Source organism: Schistocerca nitens, chromosome 2 (assembly GCF_023898315.1).
Source record: "Schistocerca nitens isolate TAMUIC-IGC-003100 chromosome 2, iqSchNite1.1, whole genome shotgun sequence".
NCBI lineage: Eukaryota > Metazoa > Arthropoda > Insecta > Orthoptera > Acrididae > Schistocerca > Schistocerca nitens.
The window spans coordinates 323,645,666-323,660,606 of NC_064615.1; the positions used below are offsets into that span (position 1 = coordinate 323,645,666).

The 14,941-nt window shown below is 41.3% G+C and overlaps 1 protein-coding gene across 1 annotated transcript in view; it reads right to left on the bottom strand.

The window, feature by feature from the left end:
- The window catches only part of LOC126236118 (U6 snRNA-associated Sm-like protein LSm3), a 44,980-nt gene that overhangs the window by 13,161 nt on the left and 16,878 nt on the right, over nt 1-14,941 (bottom strand). The gene's annotated exons all lie outside the window — the stretch shown is intronic.

A 14,941-nucleotide genomic window follows, 5' to 3' on the forward strand; every position in this document is an offset into this window, starting at 1 on the left:
ACTGATCTTCCCCGAGGCCAGCTTCTACCAGTTTTTCCATTCGTCTGTAAAGAATTCGCGTTAGTATTTTGCAGCTGTGACTTATTAAACTGATAGTTCAGTAATTTTCACATCTGTCAACAGCTGCTTTCTTTGGGATTGGAATTATTATATTCTTCTTGAAGTCTGAGGATATTTCGGCTGTCTCATACATCTTGCTCAGCAGATGGTAGAGTTTCGTCAGGACTGGCTCTCCCAAGGCCGTCAGTAGTTCTAATGGAATGTTGTCTACTCCGGTGGCCTTGTTTCGACTCAGGTCTTCCAGTGCTCTGTCAAACTCTTCACGCAGTATCGTATCTCCCATTTCATCTTCATCCACATCCTCTTCCATTTCCATAATATTGTCCTCAAGTACATCACCCTTGTATAGACCCTCTATATACTCATTCCACCTTTCTGCTTTCCCTTCTTTGCTTAGTACTGGGTTTCCATCTGAGCTCTTGATATTCATACAAGTGGTTCTCTTTTCTCCAAAGGTCTCTTTAATTTTCCTGTAGGCAGTATCTACCTTACCCCTAGTGAGATAAGCCTCTACATCCTTACATTTGCCCTCTAGCCATCCCTGCTTAGCCATTTTGCACTTCCTGTCGATCTCATTTTTGAGACGTTTGTATTCCTTTTTGCCTGCTTCATTTACTGCATTTTTATATTTTCTCCTTTCATCAATTAAATTCAATATTTCTTCTGTAACCCAAGGATTTCTATTAGCCCTTGTCTTTTTACCTACTCGACCCTCTGCTGCCTTCACTACTACATCTCTCAAAGCTACCCATTCTTCTGCTACGATATTTCTTTCCCCCATTCCTGTCAATTGTTCCCCCATGCTCTCCCTGAAACTCTGTACATTGTCTGGTTTAGTCAGTTTATCCAGGTCCCATCTCCTTAAATTCCCACCTTTTTGCAGTTTCTTCAGTTTTAATCTACAGGTCATAACCAATAGATTGTGGTCAGAGTTCACATCTGCCCTGGAAATGTCTTACAATTTAAAACCTTGTTCCTAAATCTCTGTCTTACCATTATATAATCTATCTTAAACCTGTCAGTACCTCCAGGCTTCTTCCATGTATACAACCTTCTTTTATGATTCTTGAACCAAGTGTTAGCTATGATTAAGTTGTGCTCTGTGCAAAATTCTACCAGGCGGCTTCCTCTTTCATTTCTTAGCCCCAATCCATATTCACTTACTACGTTTCCTTCTCTCCCTTTTCCTACTACCGAATTCCAGGCCCCCATCACTATTAAATTTTCGCCTCCCTTCACTGTCTGAATAATTTCTTTTATTTCATCATAGTTTTCTTCAATTTCTTCATCATCTGCAGAGCTAGTTGGCATATAAACTTGTACTACTGTAGTAGGTGTGGCCTTTGTGTCTATCTTGGCCACAATAAGGTGTTCACTATGCTGTTTGTAGTAGCTTATCCGCAATCCTATTTTTTTTTTTTTAATATTCATTATTAAAGTGACTCCTGCATTATCCTTATTTGATTTTGTATTTATAAACCTGTATTCGCCTGACCAAAAGTCAGGTTCCTCCTGCCACCAACTTCACTAATTCCTACTATATCTAACTTTACCCTATCCATTTCCCTTTTTAAATTTTCTAACCTACCTGCTCCGATCCGTAGAACGCCAGTTTTATTTCTCCTGATAACTATGTCCTCTTGAGTAGTCCCCGCCCAGAGATCTGAATGGGGGATTATTTTACCTCCGGAATATTTGACCCAAGAGGACGCCATCATCATCTAACCATACAGTAAAGCTGCATGCCCTCGGGAAAAATTAAGGTTGTAGTTTCCCCTTGCTTTCAGCCATTCGCAGTACCCGCACAGCAAGGCCGTTTTGGTTAGTGTTAAAAGGCCAGATCAGTCAATCACCCAGACTGTTGCCCCTGCAACTACACCCCTCTTCAGGAAGCACACGTTTGTCTGGCCTCTCAACAGTTACACCTCCGTTGTGGTTGGACCTACGGTACGGCTATCTGTATCACTGAGGCACGCAAGCCTCCCCACCAACGGCAAGGTCCATGGTTCTTGGGGGGGATTGCAGTATAGCTCCTTTATAATCACGACTAGATGAGATGTACTACATAGAGAAGCACAATATTTGTATGTATATGGTATGTAATGCACTTATGTTGGTAAAACATTGTTCAAAATTAATTTCAATTAGTAGACTGTAGAAAACTGTTGTAAACATTCTTTCAGATCTGAAGATGGCAATTACAATTTGCCAAAACTAATCATCTACATGTGTAATTAATGTGAGTCAATAAATAATACTTCTCCAATAAAAATATTTTTCTTATGATATGAGATTGCATCCTGCTGACAGTGTCAGATGATCATAAGGTATGAATTAGTGTTGCTGGACAAAATGTCAGGGTATCCGTTGATCGGTGTTATGTTGCCAATGATGTTGCTGGTGGTCTGAAAGTTTTAGCACCTGGAGAAATGTTCCCCCTAACATGTGAAGCTCTTTAGAGACTAAACAACTCAACAATTGCCATTTTGTTTGACAACATTTTGCTGCTAGTAACAGGTGCTTCATCCATGACTAAAGCAGCCAAGGGGCTTCAGATTTCCTTCCCCAGTATGTCGTATGTCACTTGTCTAGCATACAATTTACAGAGTTGCAGAAGAGATGTGATAAAATTACACTGATATGGTCAAAATGAATTTCTATGGGAAAAAGATCCACTATGGGTGCAGAAATTCCAGGATGAAGCACCTTCACTGCCTCCCCCCTTTCAGCCAGTTACTGCATGAAGGGGTTTTTGGCTTAATGCTCCTGAGTATTACTACACCAAAATAAAGGCAATCTTTTGAAAGACTGAAAGCGATGAATCAAGTGCTATCAAAGCTGTGAAAGACATCTTTCAGATACCTTGTCTGAAAACTTGGCGTATGCCAACGCCAACTTTCCAGTGGTATCAAAATCCATCACACAACTGAAGCTGCTGGCACTCAACTGTGTGACGCTCTGGATATTGTGCACCTGTGCATGTGCAGACTGAGTTGGCTTGAGCTCATGATCATGTGGCTGACAAAGTGAACAACATATTGCAAAGCGTTATCCAGTGGAATACTGGATATTTGACACTGTACAAAATTAGTGACAGTCTTTCTCAGAAATCCACAACATTTGAAAAGAATGAAAAAAAGCTAGCCTGCTGTGACCTCGCTGCCTTCAAGTATTCCCCTGTGACCTCCTGTGATGTGGAGAGGAGCTTTTCCAGGTACAAAACTATCCTGTTATAACCATAAATCTTTGAAAATGGAAAACCTTAATGCACATCGTAATCCAGTACAACTCTGCTGAAACTGAAGATTAACAGGATGTGTTAAATAATTCGGAATACTTGAAACAAGTGGTGTGCAGCAGAAAAAATACATGACATTTTTGTTTTTCCAGTACTTCGAGTTTTTCTTTCCCAGACACATATTTCAACAATAAATATAGTGTGTTTCAAATACTGCAAAAAGTAAGTTCTATATTCACAATGTGCCCAGATGTAAATTTTGTATCACAAGGTATACAAAAAAATCAACAAGAAGGGTTTTAAAAAATACTTATATAAAGTCATATTTTATTTTTATGGTCATAATTACACAAGTTTTAGGTCATACATGCTTGCATATTTTGCTGTTTTTTCGGTCATTAAAATATGAGCCTTGTTCATTATATATAACTGCATCATCTACAAAAAGGCCCAAGTTCACTAAATAGTGTATGCCAGGTCATTGGGGCATACTAGAAGTTACTTCTACAACTGTCTACAACTCTCCATTAAATGCTGCAACCTCTTATCAAAAAATCCTCGTTCCAGTCACAAATTTCACTTGCTATCTCATAGAACAGTACTTTTGATAATAAGCAAAACTGTGGTACTGAGCAAATGCTTTTCGAAAACTGAGATCTACTGCAGCTGCCTTGATCCATGGCTTTCAGTAAATCATGCAAGAAAAGTGTGAGCTGGGTTTCACATGATCAATGTTTTCAGAATGCTTGCTGGTTGGCATAGAGGAGGATGTCCTGTTCAAAATACCTTGTTACACTTGAGGTCAGAATATGTTATAAGATTCTACAACAAAGGGATGTTATGGATACTGGACAGCAGCTGTTGGATCACTTCTGCTGCTACCGTTATTGCCGAAGTGTGTGGTCTGTGCTTTCTTCCAACTACTGGCCATGGTTTATTGTTCGAGAGATCTATGGTAGGTTGTAGTTACAAGAGTAGTAATTCAGCCACAAATTCAGTATAGGATCTGATTGGAGCTGTGATAAGTTTTAGTGGTTTCAGCTGTTTCTAAACACTACTGACTCTAGTATCTGTATCACTCATCTTTGCAGTGGTGTGAGAATTCAACTGTGGGAATATCCCTTTATCTTCACTTGTAAAGGAACATTTGAAAACAGAGTTCAGCATTTCTGCTTTTTCTTTGTCACTCTCAATTTCAGTCCATGTCTTGTCCAATGGTGTCTGGATGTTAACTTTGGTGTCACTAACAGCCTTTATATACAACCACAGTTTCTTAGGGTTTTGTCGAAAGACCTATCAACAAAACTCTGCCATAGTAGTCACTGAAGACTTCACACATTGCCCTCTTGACAGCCATCTCCTGCCCTATCTTTTGTTTTACACTTTTTATGCAGTATCGTCTGTTTCTTCAAAAATTTCTTTACAGTGACTGTGTGTTATAGGGGTGGGGGTGGGGGGGTTCCTCCCATCATGAACATTTCCACTAGGTATGTACCTGTCAAGTGCATGGTCAATTGATCTTTTAATCCTGAGCCACAGTTCTTGCACATGCTCCTCTCCAAAATTAAATGTTTCGAATCCCATTTGAGGTACAGCATTACTGCTTCATCTACTTGGGGGAAATTATAAATCCTTCTACTTGTTTTAGTTGTCCTTTCTACTTTGGCAATCATTGCTGCTACAACTGCTTTGTTATTAATAACACCCATTTCTTTGTGTATCACATGACATTTCATGGCACATGTAACAGTATTGTCTGCATCACCAGAAATCAGTCACGATTGCCTGACATAATGCAGCTGCTCCCATCAATGACCTTGCCTTGAGATGACTTAGTGTGTGTGTGTGTGTGTGGGGGGGGGGGGGCATTTTTCACATCTCTTCCTAAACTACTGGAACAATTTCAACCGAACTTAGTACACATATCCCTTGCTATCAGGCAATGGCCACTGGGAGGGGGGGGGGGGGGTTAAGCCACTGCCTAACTCTCATAGCCCAGGAGGTAAGTCATAAACACTAAATTTACTACTTGGCTGCTAATAACTTTATTCGCAACATATTTTGTAGACAGTAACAACATATGCCCTGAAAGTACTTACACAAATATATCACTGTACGACGTGTAGGTTTAGTACATTTACTCTGTATTAATAAGATACTCTTACAGTCGACTCAACTTAAGGAATTCACTGACACCTGGCAGCACCTTTGACAGCTTTCAACTGCAAAGTGTAAAATGCTTTAAGCAAAAACAATAGCCACCTACAGAGCTATCAAGAGGCATTGCCAAAGAAGCATTTACAAAATTGGCAAAATCAGTACCCAGAAATTGTCAGGTTTGTCAGCTAGTAGAATTATAAACACATGAAAAGTTTAGTAAGAGAGAGAGAGAGAGAGAGAGAGAGAGAGAGAGAGAGAGAGAGAGAGAGAGAGAGGGGGGGGGGGGAGGAGGGGGCATAATAAAGACTTCTGACACCAAAGAATCGTTCTGAAAATCACAGAAGACTGATGCAGTTCAGCACTCATCACATGTTGCTCATCGTACAGAAATGGAGAGACTGATCAGTATCACAAAGCTTTTTAATGTTCCATGACTAACAGCTCTTCTAAATTTACACTGATATGTAGCAACCCCACTCACTCTTGAATGATATAGTGTAACAGTTTTTCCCATAACAGGATGTATGTACGAAAGAAAGGTTTTTTTTTTGTGTGTCTCTCAGATCACAGAGAACTCTAATTGTAGCAGGACTGTATGAACCTGTTTCTGAACATCCTAACAGCTAGAGATATCAACATATGACTGTTCCAGCTCAAATGCCTAAGGATGGATACCCACGGGCAGAGTTGGGCAAACAGCTAGCACTCGTGCTGTCTACCTTTTGAACACAATATCAGCAACTCAGTTAATCGTGACAAAGCAAATACAACTGTAACAGGACATGTTAAATAGAGAAAAAAAAAATCAGCACAAGTAAAAATATTACCATTTTATTGTTTGTGGAACACAAAACTTCTCTCTTTTCTTCAGAAGTGATGAAATGTTTTTTGTATGAACCTGTGTTGCACCAAAGCACAGAATGCTCACCAGTGCTGAATCATTTAGCTCTAAACTTTCTGCAGTATTTATCCTTTTCATCACTCTGTTGTCCATGACAAAATGTTGATTCAGACACTTTAAGACAGCTGCATTTACATGTAACTTAGGAAATTCTTCTACATGTCCATCAAGATATTATCAAAACAAAATTCATGTTGCCATAATATCTGTCCTTGAGCAGAGAGCAATTTTGCAAATCAATAGTTGGTTCTGCAATGGGTAAAGCGTATAGAACAATAGATAACAAAGTGCTAAATAATATCAGTTTATTTTACAGACTACACATTCCCCAATACCTTGTCTTCATAAATCTTGACGAAGTTTCACAATGTTTTGTTAACAAAGTACAAAATGTGTGTCAGCAGACAACTGTAGCAATGAAAGACATTTAGAAAAACAAACAAAAACCATTAAGTGTCTTGTACCAAGCTGCCTTTCAAATAGACACAGTTTGTTCATGAATGCCTTAATTTTATGGCATACATTAGTAACCAGCAGATTGTGCCCTTGAAGTGTCAAATTTAAGTTATTTAAATAACTTGTTACATCAGTGAGAAAGACTGTGTGCACTAGTGATGGGACAGCTAACTGATTTTTAACAAACAAATGATCAGTCGATTTTTCAGTCAAATGAAGTAACCGAATGAAACTAGACTTTCTGACCATGTCAACTAAATGAATGTTCTTACTCACTCACTCAGAGTTTGAGTGGTTTCATTCAATGTGAGACAACCAACTGACAAGTCTCTGACTGTTGTGTCAGTTATATGAATGTTTTCACTCAATAAACAACTTATTTTGTGGAGAGGTGAACAAGATGTATATTTCTAAAAATGAAGTATTTTCAAAATTTACATACCTAATTAAATGTGAGTTCTTTGTCTTTCTGGCATTAAATATGAATTATTTAAATTTATTGAAACAGACCTCTCTGTTCCCACTTGTTGGTACCTACCATTGATAAGTCTCTTTACGTAAATGCAGACATGACGTGAACTAGAAGCAAACAAAATATTACATTTTTAATCGTTTGGTGACTTAATCATCTGATTCGTAAGCAAAGTTTTTATTTTTTTTCCATGAGAAATATTTGTCTTCATTTTTTAATTTTCTTTGAACTACTTTAATTAATATAGCTTCACAGTATGAGTTACCCTTGCAGATCATCATCATCATCATCATCCAATTCAATCATTAGATGATGTGGCCTCTTCGAGTCGTGGATTCAGGTAGGCTTTCAGAAGTCTTCTCCAAGTGGGACGGTCTTGGGCAGTTCTCTGCCAGGTGTTACCAGCGATCTTCTTGATGTCTTTGTCCCATCTGTCTGGTGGTCTTCCTCTAGGCCTCCGGTGCTCTCTCGGACTCCACTCCAGTACTAGCTTCGTCCATCTGTTGTCTTTTCTTCTTGCAACGTGGCCAGCCCACTGCCATTTCAAGGAACCTAAGATGTCATTAACCTTCGTCACAGACTGGATGTCATCTGCCCTTTTCCTGTCCTTTCTTCTACAGCCCAGCATTGATCTCTCCATGGCTCTCTGTGCTGTCCTAAGTTTCCCTTTTGTGAATGAGTTCAGTGTCCATGTCTCGCAGCCATACGACATCACAGGAAGAATGCATTGATCAAATACTGCTTTCTTCAGATTTACTGGCATTTTTGATCTGAATACTTTTGAATTCTTCCCAAATGCTTGCCAGCCAAGCTTGATGTGTCGATAGATTTCTGGCCTTATGTCTCCCTTCATATTTATAATCTGGCCAAGGTAGACATATTCACTGACTTCTTCTAGTAGACTGTTCTTGACTTTCACATCTCCAGCTGGGACCCATTTGTTGGATATTACTTTTGTTGCAGATACTACATGTTTTATCAAATTTATCTTGTGAATCACATTTTATTCATTCATACAATTTCTTTCATTTCCATGCCACTGCATTTTTCAGCATTTTGATCCAGGCACATAATTCACTATTAAGTAAACATCTGTTCATAAATATGGACAAAAAAACTAAGTTAAAAGCCATTTATTGGCACTCAATAAAAAGCAAATATCACAACAACAACAAAAACAGTAATAATGACAACAAGTGATAACACTATAGACAACAATAATGATTTCGCAATGCCAAAACGACTGGGTGTTTGCTCAGAACTCATTGCGCGTGGATCAGGCAACAAATTGTCATTCCCACCAGTCCAGACAGGGTACTGCAAAGATTGTTTAGACTGTTTACAGTGATGGCTAGAGATAGACTTAACTGTGAAATAAAAGTAAACAGGTCTGCATGCATAGGTACAGCTTGTATAATACGTAGGGCTACATAGCTAGTGATGTAATTTTCTGCATAATATATTTACCTTACACACAAATAAATGGTTGAGGAAGCAATTAAGGAGCACATTAACTGATTTTCAATTGATGGACATCAGTTGCTCCCTGCCACCGTTGGATAAGCAGCTGCCAGCAGAAAGTCATACACACTTAGCTCACTTATTTGTTACATAGTTTAATTCTTAGTTTCTTTGTGTGTTTTTGGGTACTTGCATTGTTTAATTCATAAATTTTGGGAGTATTATAGTATTTGAGAGTTGTAGCATCGCGTTTTAGTACCTGAACAGTGTAAAATCACATAGTCTCCTTCTGCTGCGGAGCAGTGTGTCAGCAGTGCGCAAGTAGCAGCATTACTGCATTTACTAGGCAATCTTTTATTTTAATAACCATTTAAATTTTGTGTCTAATTGTTTGTGCTCTCTGTAGATTAGTTCAGACATTCTTTGCACTACAGTATTTAACATGGATAGGGACTGCGACTGCTGTGTTCAGGTGCGGGCTGAGTTGGCATCCCTTCGCTCCCAGAACCAGGCAGTGTTGGGTTCGGTCACACAGCTTGAGGCTGTTGCCAATGGGCATCACTGTGGGGGTCCGGATGGGGATTTGTTGGGGACGGCCAGCTCGTCCCACGCATCTCCCGATCAGACTACAGCTGTGCCTGCCCGGGATACTGCCCACATTGAGGCTGACCCCTCACCCGTGGTAGAGTGGGAAGTCGTCTCGAGGTGTGGCAGGGGGCAAAAGACATTCCGGAAGGCTGAACGGAAGGCCTCTCCAGTTTGTCTGACGAACCGGTTTCAGGCTCTGTCTCTGGCTGATACTGATCTTCGGCCGGAGACTGCTGCTTGTCCTGTTCCAGAGGTTGCCCCCTCAGTCTGCAAGATCCAGGCGGTCGCAGAGGGTGGGCATACTGGTAGTTGGGAGCTCCAACGTCAGGTGCGTAATGGGGCCCCTTAGGGATATGGCAGCAAGAGAGAGGAAGAAAACCAATGTGCACTCCGTGTGCATACGGGGGGGGGGGGGTCATTCCAGATGTGGAAAGGGTCCTTCCGGATGCCATAAAGGGTACAGGGTGCACCCATCTGCAGGTGGTCACTCATGTCAGCACCAATGATGTGTCGCTATGGATTGGAGGAAATCCTCTCTGGCTTCCGGTGGCTATCTAATTTGGTGAAGACTGCCAGTCTCGCTAGCGGGATGAAAGCAGAGCTCACCATCTGCAGCATCGTCGACAGGACTGACTGCGGACCTTTGGTACAGAGCCAAGTGGAGGGTCTGAATCAGAGGCTGAATCAGAGGCTGAGACGGTTCTGCAACAGTGTGGGCTGCAGATTCCTCGACTTGCGCCATAGGGTGGTAGGGTTTCGGGTTCCGCTGGATAGGTCAGGAGTCCACTACACACAGCAGGCGGCTACACGGGTAGCGGGGGTTGTGTGGCGTGGACGGGGCGGTTTTTTAGGTTAGATGGCCTCGGGCAAGTACAGAACTGGCAACAGCCTAAAAGGTGCAGGGCAAAGTCAGGACATGCGGGAACCAAGCAGCAATCGGTATTGTAATTGTAAACTATCAAAGGTGTGTTGGTAAAGTACCGGAACTTCAAGCGCTGATAGAAAGCACCGAAGCTGAAATCGTTATAGGTACGGAAAGCTGGCTGAAGCCAGAGATAAATTCTGCCGAAATTTTTACAAAGGCACAGACGGTGTTTAGAAAGGATGGATTGCATGCAACCGGTGGTGGCGTGTTTGTCACTGTTAGTAGTAGTTTATCCTGTAGTGAAGTAGAAGTGGATAGTTCCTGTGAATTATCATGGGTGGAGGTTACACTCAACAACCGAGCTAGGTTAGTAAATGGTTCCTTTTACCAACCTTCCGACTGAGCAGCATTAGTGGCAGAACAACTGAGAGAAAATCTGGAATACATTTCACATAAATTTCCTCAGCATGTTATAGTCTTAGGTGGAGATTTCAATTTACCAGATATAGACTGAGACACTCCGATGTTTAGGACGGGTGGTAGAGACAGAGCATTGAGTGACATGCTGAGTGCACTATCCGAAAATCACCTCGAGCAATTAAACAGAGTACCGACTCATGGAGATAACATCTTGGACCTACTGATAACAAACAGACCTGAACTTTTCGACTCTGTAAGCGCAGAACAGGGAAGCAGTGATCATAAGGCCGTTGCAGCATCCCTGAATATGGAAGTAAATAGGAATGTAAAAAAAGGGAGGGAGGTTTATCTGTTTAGCAAGAGTAACAGAAGGCAGATTTCAGACTACCTAACAGATCAAAAAGAAAATTTCTGTTCTGACACTGACAATGTTGAGTGTTTATGGAAAAAGTTCAAGGCAATCGTAAAATGCGTTTCAGACAGGAATGTGCCGAGTAAAGCTGTGAGGGACGAGAAAAACCCACCGTGGTTCAACAACAAAGTTAGGAAACCACTGCGAAAGCAAAGAGAGCTTCACTGCAAGTTTAAACGCAGCCAAAACCTCTCAGACAAACAGAAGCTAAACGATGTCAAAGTTAGCATATGGAGGGCTATGCGTGAAGCGTTCAGTGAATTCGAAAGTAAAATTCTATGTACCGACTTGAAAGAAAATCCTACGAAGTTCTGGTCTTACGTTAAATCAGCAAGTGGATCGAAACAGCATATCCAGACACTCTGGGATGATGATGATGGCATTGAAACAGAGGATGACACGCGTAAAGCTGAAATACTAAACAGCTTTTTCCAAAGTTGTTTCACAGAGGAAGACCGCACTGCAGTGCCTTCTCTAAATCCTCGCACCAACAAAAAAATGGCTGACAGTGAAATAAGTGTCAAAGGAATAGAAAAGCAACTGAAATCAGTCAACAGAGGAAAGTCCTCTGGACCTGACGGGATACCAATTCGATTCTACACAGTACGCGAAAGAACTCGCCCCCCCTTCTAACAGCCATGTACCACAAGTCAAGTCACTAGAGGAACGGAAGGTTCCAAATGATTGGAAAAGAGCACAGGTAGTCCCAGTCTTCAAGAAGGGTCGTCAAGCAGATGCGCAAAACTATAGACCTATATCTGTGACATCGATCTGTTGTAGAATTTTAGAACATGTTTTTTGCTCGCGTATCATGTCATTTCCTACTCTGTAGGAATCAACATGGATTCCGGAAAGAGCAATCATGTGAGACCCAACTCGCTTTATTTGTTCATGAGACCCAGAAAATATTAGATACAGGCTCCCAGGTAGATGCCATTTTCCTTGACTTCCGGAAGACGTTCGATACAGTTCTGCACTGTCGCCTGAGAAACAAAGTAAGTGCCTACGGAATATCAGACCAGCTGTGTGGCTGGATTGAAGAGATTTTAGCAAACAGAACACAGCATGTTGTTGATAGTGTCGGAAGTTCCATGCGGCTTTTCGCGGATGATGCTGTAGTATACAGAGAAGTTGCTGCATTAGAAAATTGCAGCGAAATGCAGGAAGATCTGCAGCGGATAGGCACTTGGTCCAGGGAGTGGCAACTGACCCTTAACATAGACAAATGTAATGTATTGCGAGTACATAGAAAGAAGGATCCTTTATTGTATGATTATATGATAGCGGAACAAACACTGGTAGCAGTTACTTCTGTAAAATATCTGGGAGTACGCGTGCGGAACGATTTGAAGTGGAATGATCATATAAAATTAATTGTTGGTAAGGCGGGTGCCACGTTGAGATTCACTGGGAGAGTCCTTAGAAAATGTAGTCCATCAACAGAGGAGGTGGCTTACAAAACACTCGTCCGATCTATACTTGAGTGTGGGATCCGTACCAGGTCGGGTTGACAGAGGAGATAGAGAATATCCAAAGAAGAGAGGCGCATTTCGTCACAGGGTTATTTGGTAAGCGTGATAGCATTATGGAGATGTTTAGCAAACTCAAGTGGCAGACTTTGAAAGAGAGGTGCTCTGCATCGCGGTGTAGCTTGCTGTCCAGGTTTCGGGAGGGTGCATTTCTGAATGAGGTATCGAATATAGTGCTGCCCCCTACTTATACCTCCCTAGGAGATCACGAATGTAAAATTAGAGAGATTCGAGCGCGCACAGAGGCTTTCCGGCAGTCGTTCTTCACGCGAATCGTACGCGACTGGAACAGGAAAGGGAGGTAATGACAGTGGCACGTAAAATGCCCTCTGCCACACACCATTGGGTGGCTTGCGGAGTATAAATGTAGATTTAGATCACACATTTTCAGGAAAATGAAATGCAAGAAGTCACTAAAATTTAGCAGTGTTCCTTTCTTCATGTATCCCAACTGGGTGTTTTATGCTCAACGTTGTACCTCCAATGATACACGAGCTTAATTAGTTGTGTATTAATTGTATCTGGAACAATTTAATCCACAGCAATACATAAATCAATTTTAAATTATGAAAAGAAGAATCATCCTTTCAATACATAATGAAATAAATATGTATAATGCTTATTTTAACTGCAGTGTACCTTCTGAGATTATTTCATGTACACCTGGAGACAAGGCTATCCTCTGGAGCATGTTTACCGGGGCTGTGTACTATTTCTTTACTTCACCAATGAAAGTACTGGTTTCACTTAAGAATGAGTGGATGGCTCAGTCAACTAAAACTCTAAAAAGGGGTCTCAACTGAAAAAAAAGGAAAGAAAGAAAGAAAATAAATATATGGTTCAACTGATAGAGAAACTTGAGAAGAAAGAACGAATAATTCAATGCAAAGCTGTAATGGGTTTTATTGAATTTCGTTCGGTTGCTCCCACAGACTGGTTTCACTCGAAAAATGTGAATGAATGATAATCCAGCCGATACCTAAAACTACAAACAACTAAATTGCGTGTTTTCATCTGGTTGCTCCTACAGACTGGATTCACTCACTGGAATGAATAAGTAGTTCAACCGGTATGTAAAACTACTATCGAATAAATCTATTGTTTTCATTTGGTTGCTGTCCACCCCCAGTAGCTGAGTGGTCAGTGTGACAGACTGTCAATCCTAAGCACCCGGGTTTGATTCCCGGATCATCATTATTTCATCCCACCGACGCACAAGTCGCCAAAGTGGCATCAAATTGAAAGACTTGCACCCGGTGACAGACTACCCGACGGGAGGCCCTAGTCACACGACATTTACATTTGGTTGCTCCCTTACACTGGTTTCACATGGATGAATGTGTGAAAATTGACGAGTTGACCTTTTTCTAACAACTGATTGACTCAATTGTTTTCATTTGGTTGTTCCCATCATAAGTGTGCAGGCAATGGAACTAGGTGCAATAGGGCCACCTGATGAGCAGCCTACAACCTCCACCTGCCCAGTTGACAAGCTGGGAGTGATCAAGGCACCTAGAGCTGAGTTGGAACAGTCTATTCTAAGGGCATCCCTCATGCACATAAATATCTTTACAAAACCTGTATTAAAGTCTGAGCTCAAGCCCAAAGGCCAGTGCAAAGTCAACCAGCCATCACGTCATCCTCTAACATAATGCATTTGGATGTGGCATGTAGGGGCTTGGGATCAGCACACTGCTCTCCTAGCCACTGTCTCCTTTCCTGAACTTTTTGGACCTACTACTTACCGTTTGAGTAACTCCCTCAGCTGGCATCATAAGCCTGATTGAATTCTGTTCAAGTCCTCCGACCAAGGAAAATCCCTTGCAGTATTGGGAACCGATACCTGACCCCCACATGGCAGTCAGGCGCACTGACCACTCACTTGCAAAGGCAGAATAAAACACCTCTGAGTTTAGTTTATACAGTGGACCTTGTCTGATTCAAACTTTATGAACTAATGGTCCCTGTTGCCAGAATATGAAGCCATATGTTAACATATAATTTCCTGTTCAGAGATGGGTAAGGTTAATTACATCCCATCTGAATGGCCAAAGGGAGAAGTGTCCAAGGCGAAAGACCGATTTTTATGGACCGCAGTTTATTAATTAATCCTTACATTTTGCTAATCATTCTCGAGTTGTAGCTCATCGATCTTGACAGTGAAAGAATACTATGCTACAGTGTGTTTCCCATAAGTTTCCTTCCTTGCAGTATTGACTAAATTGCTGTTGATTCCCATGTGCCACTATACCAGCCAACTCTGCCTATCCAGCATTTTTGTGGACTGAATGCAACTGTTGGATAACATGAATGCCATTTGTGTAATCCATTCTGAGTAGCAACTTTACACCAATCAAGTCTCACTCACACTAGTGCCAC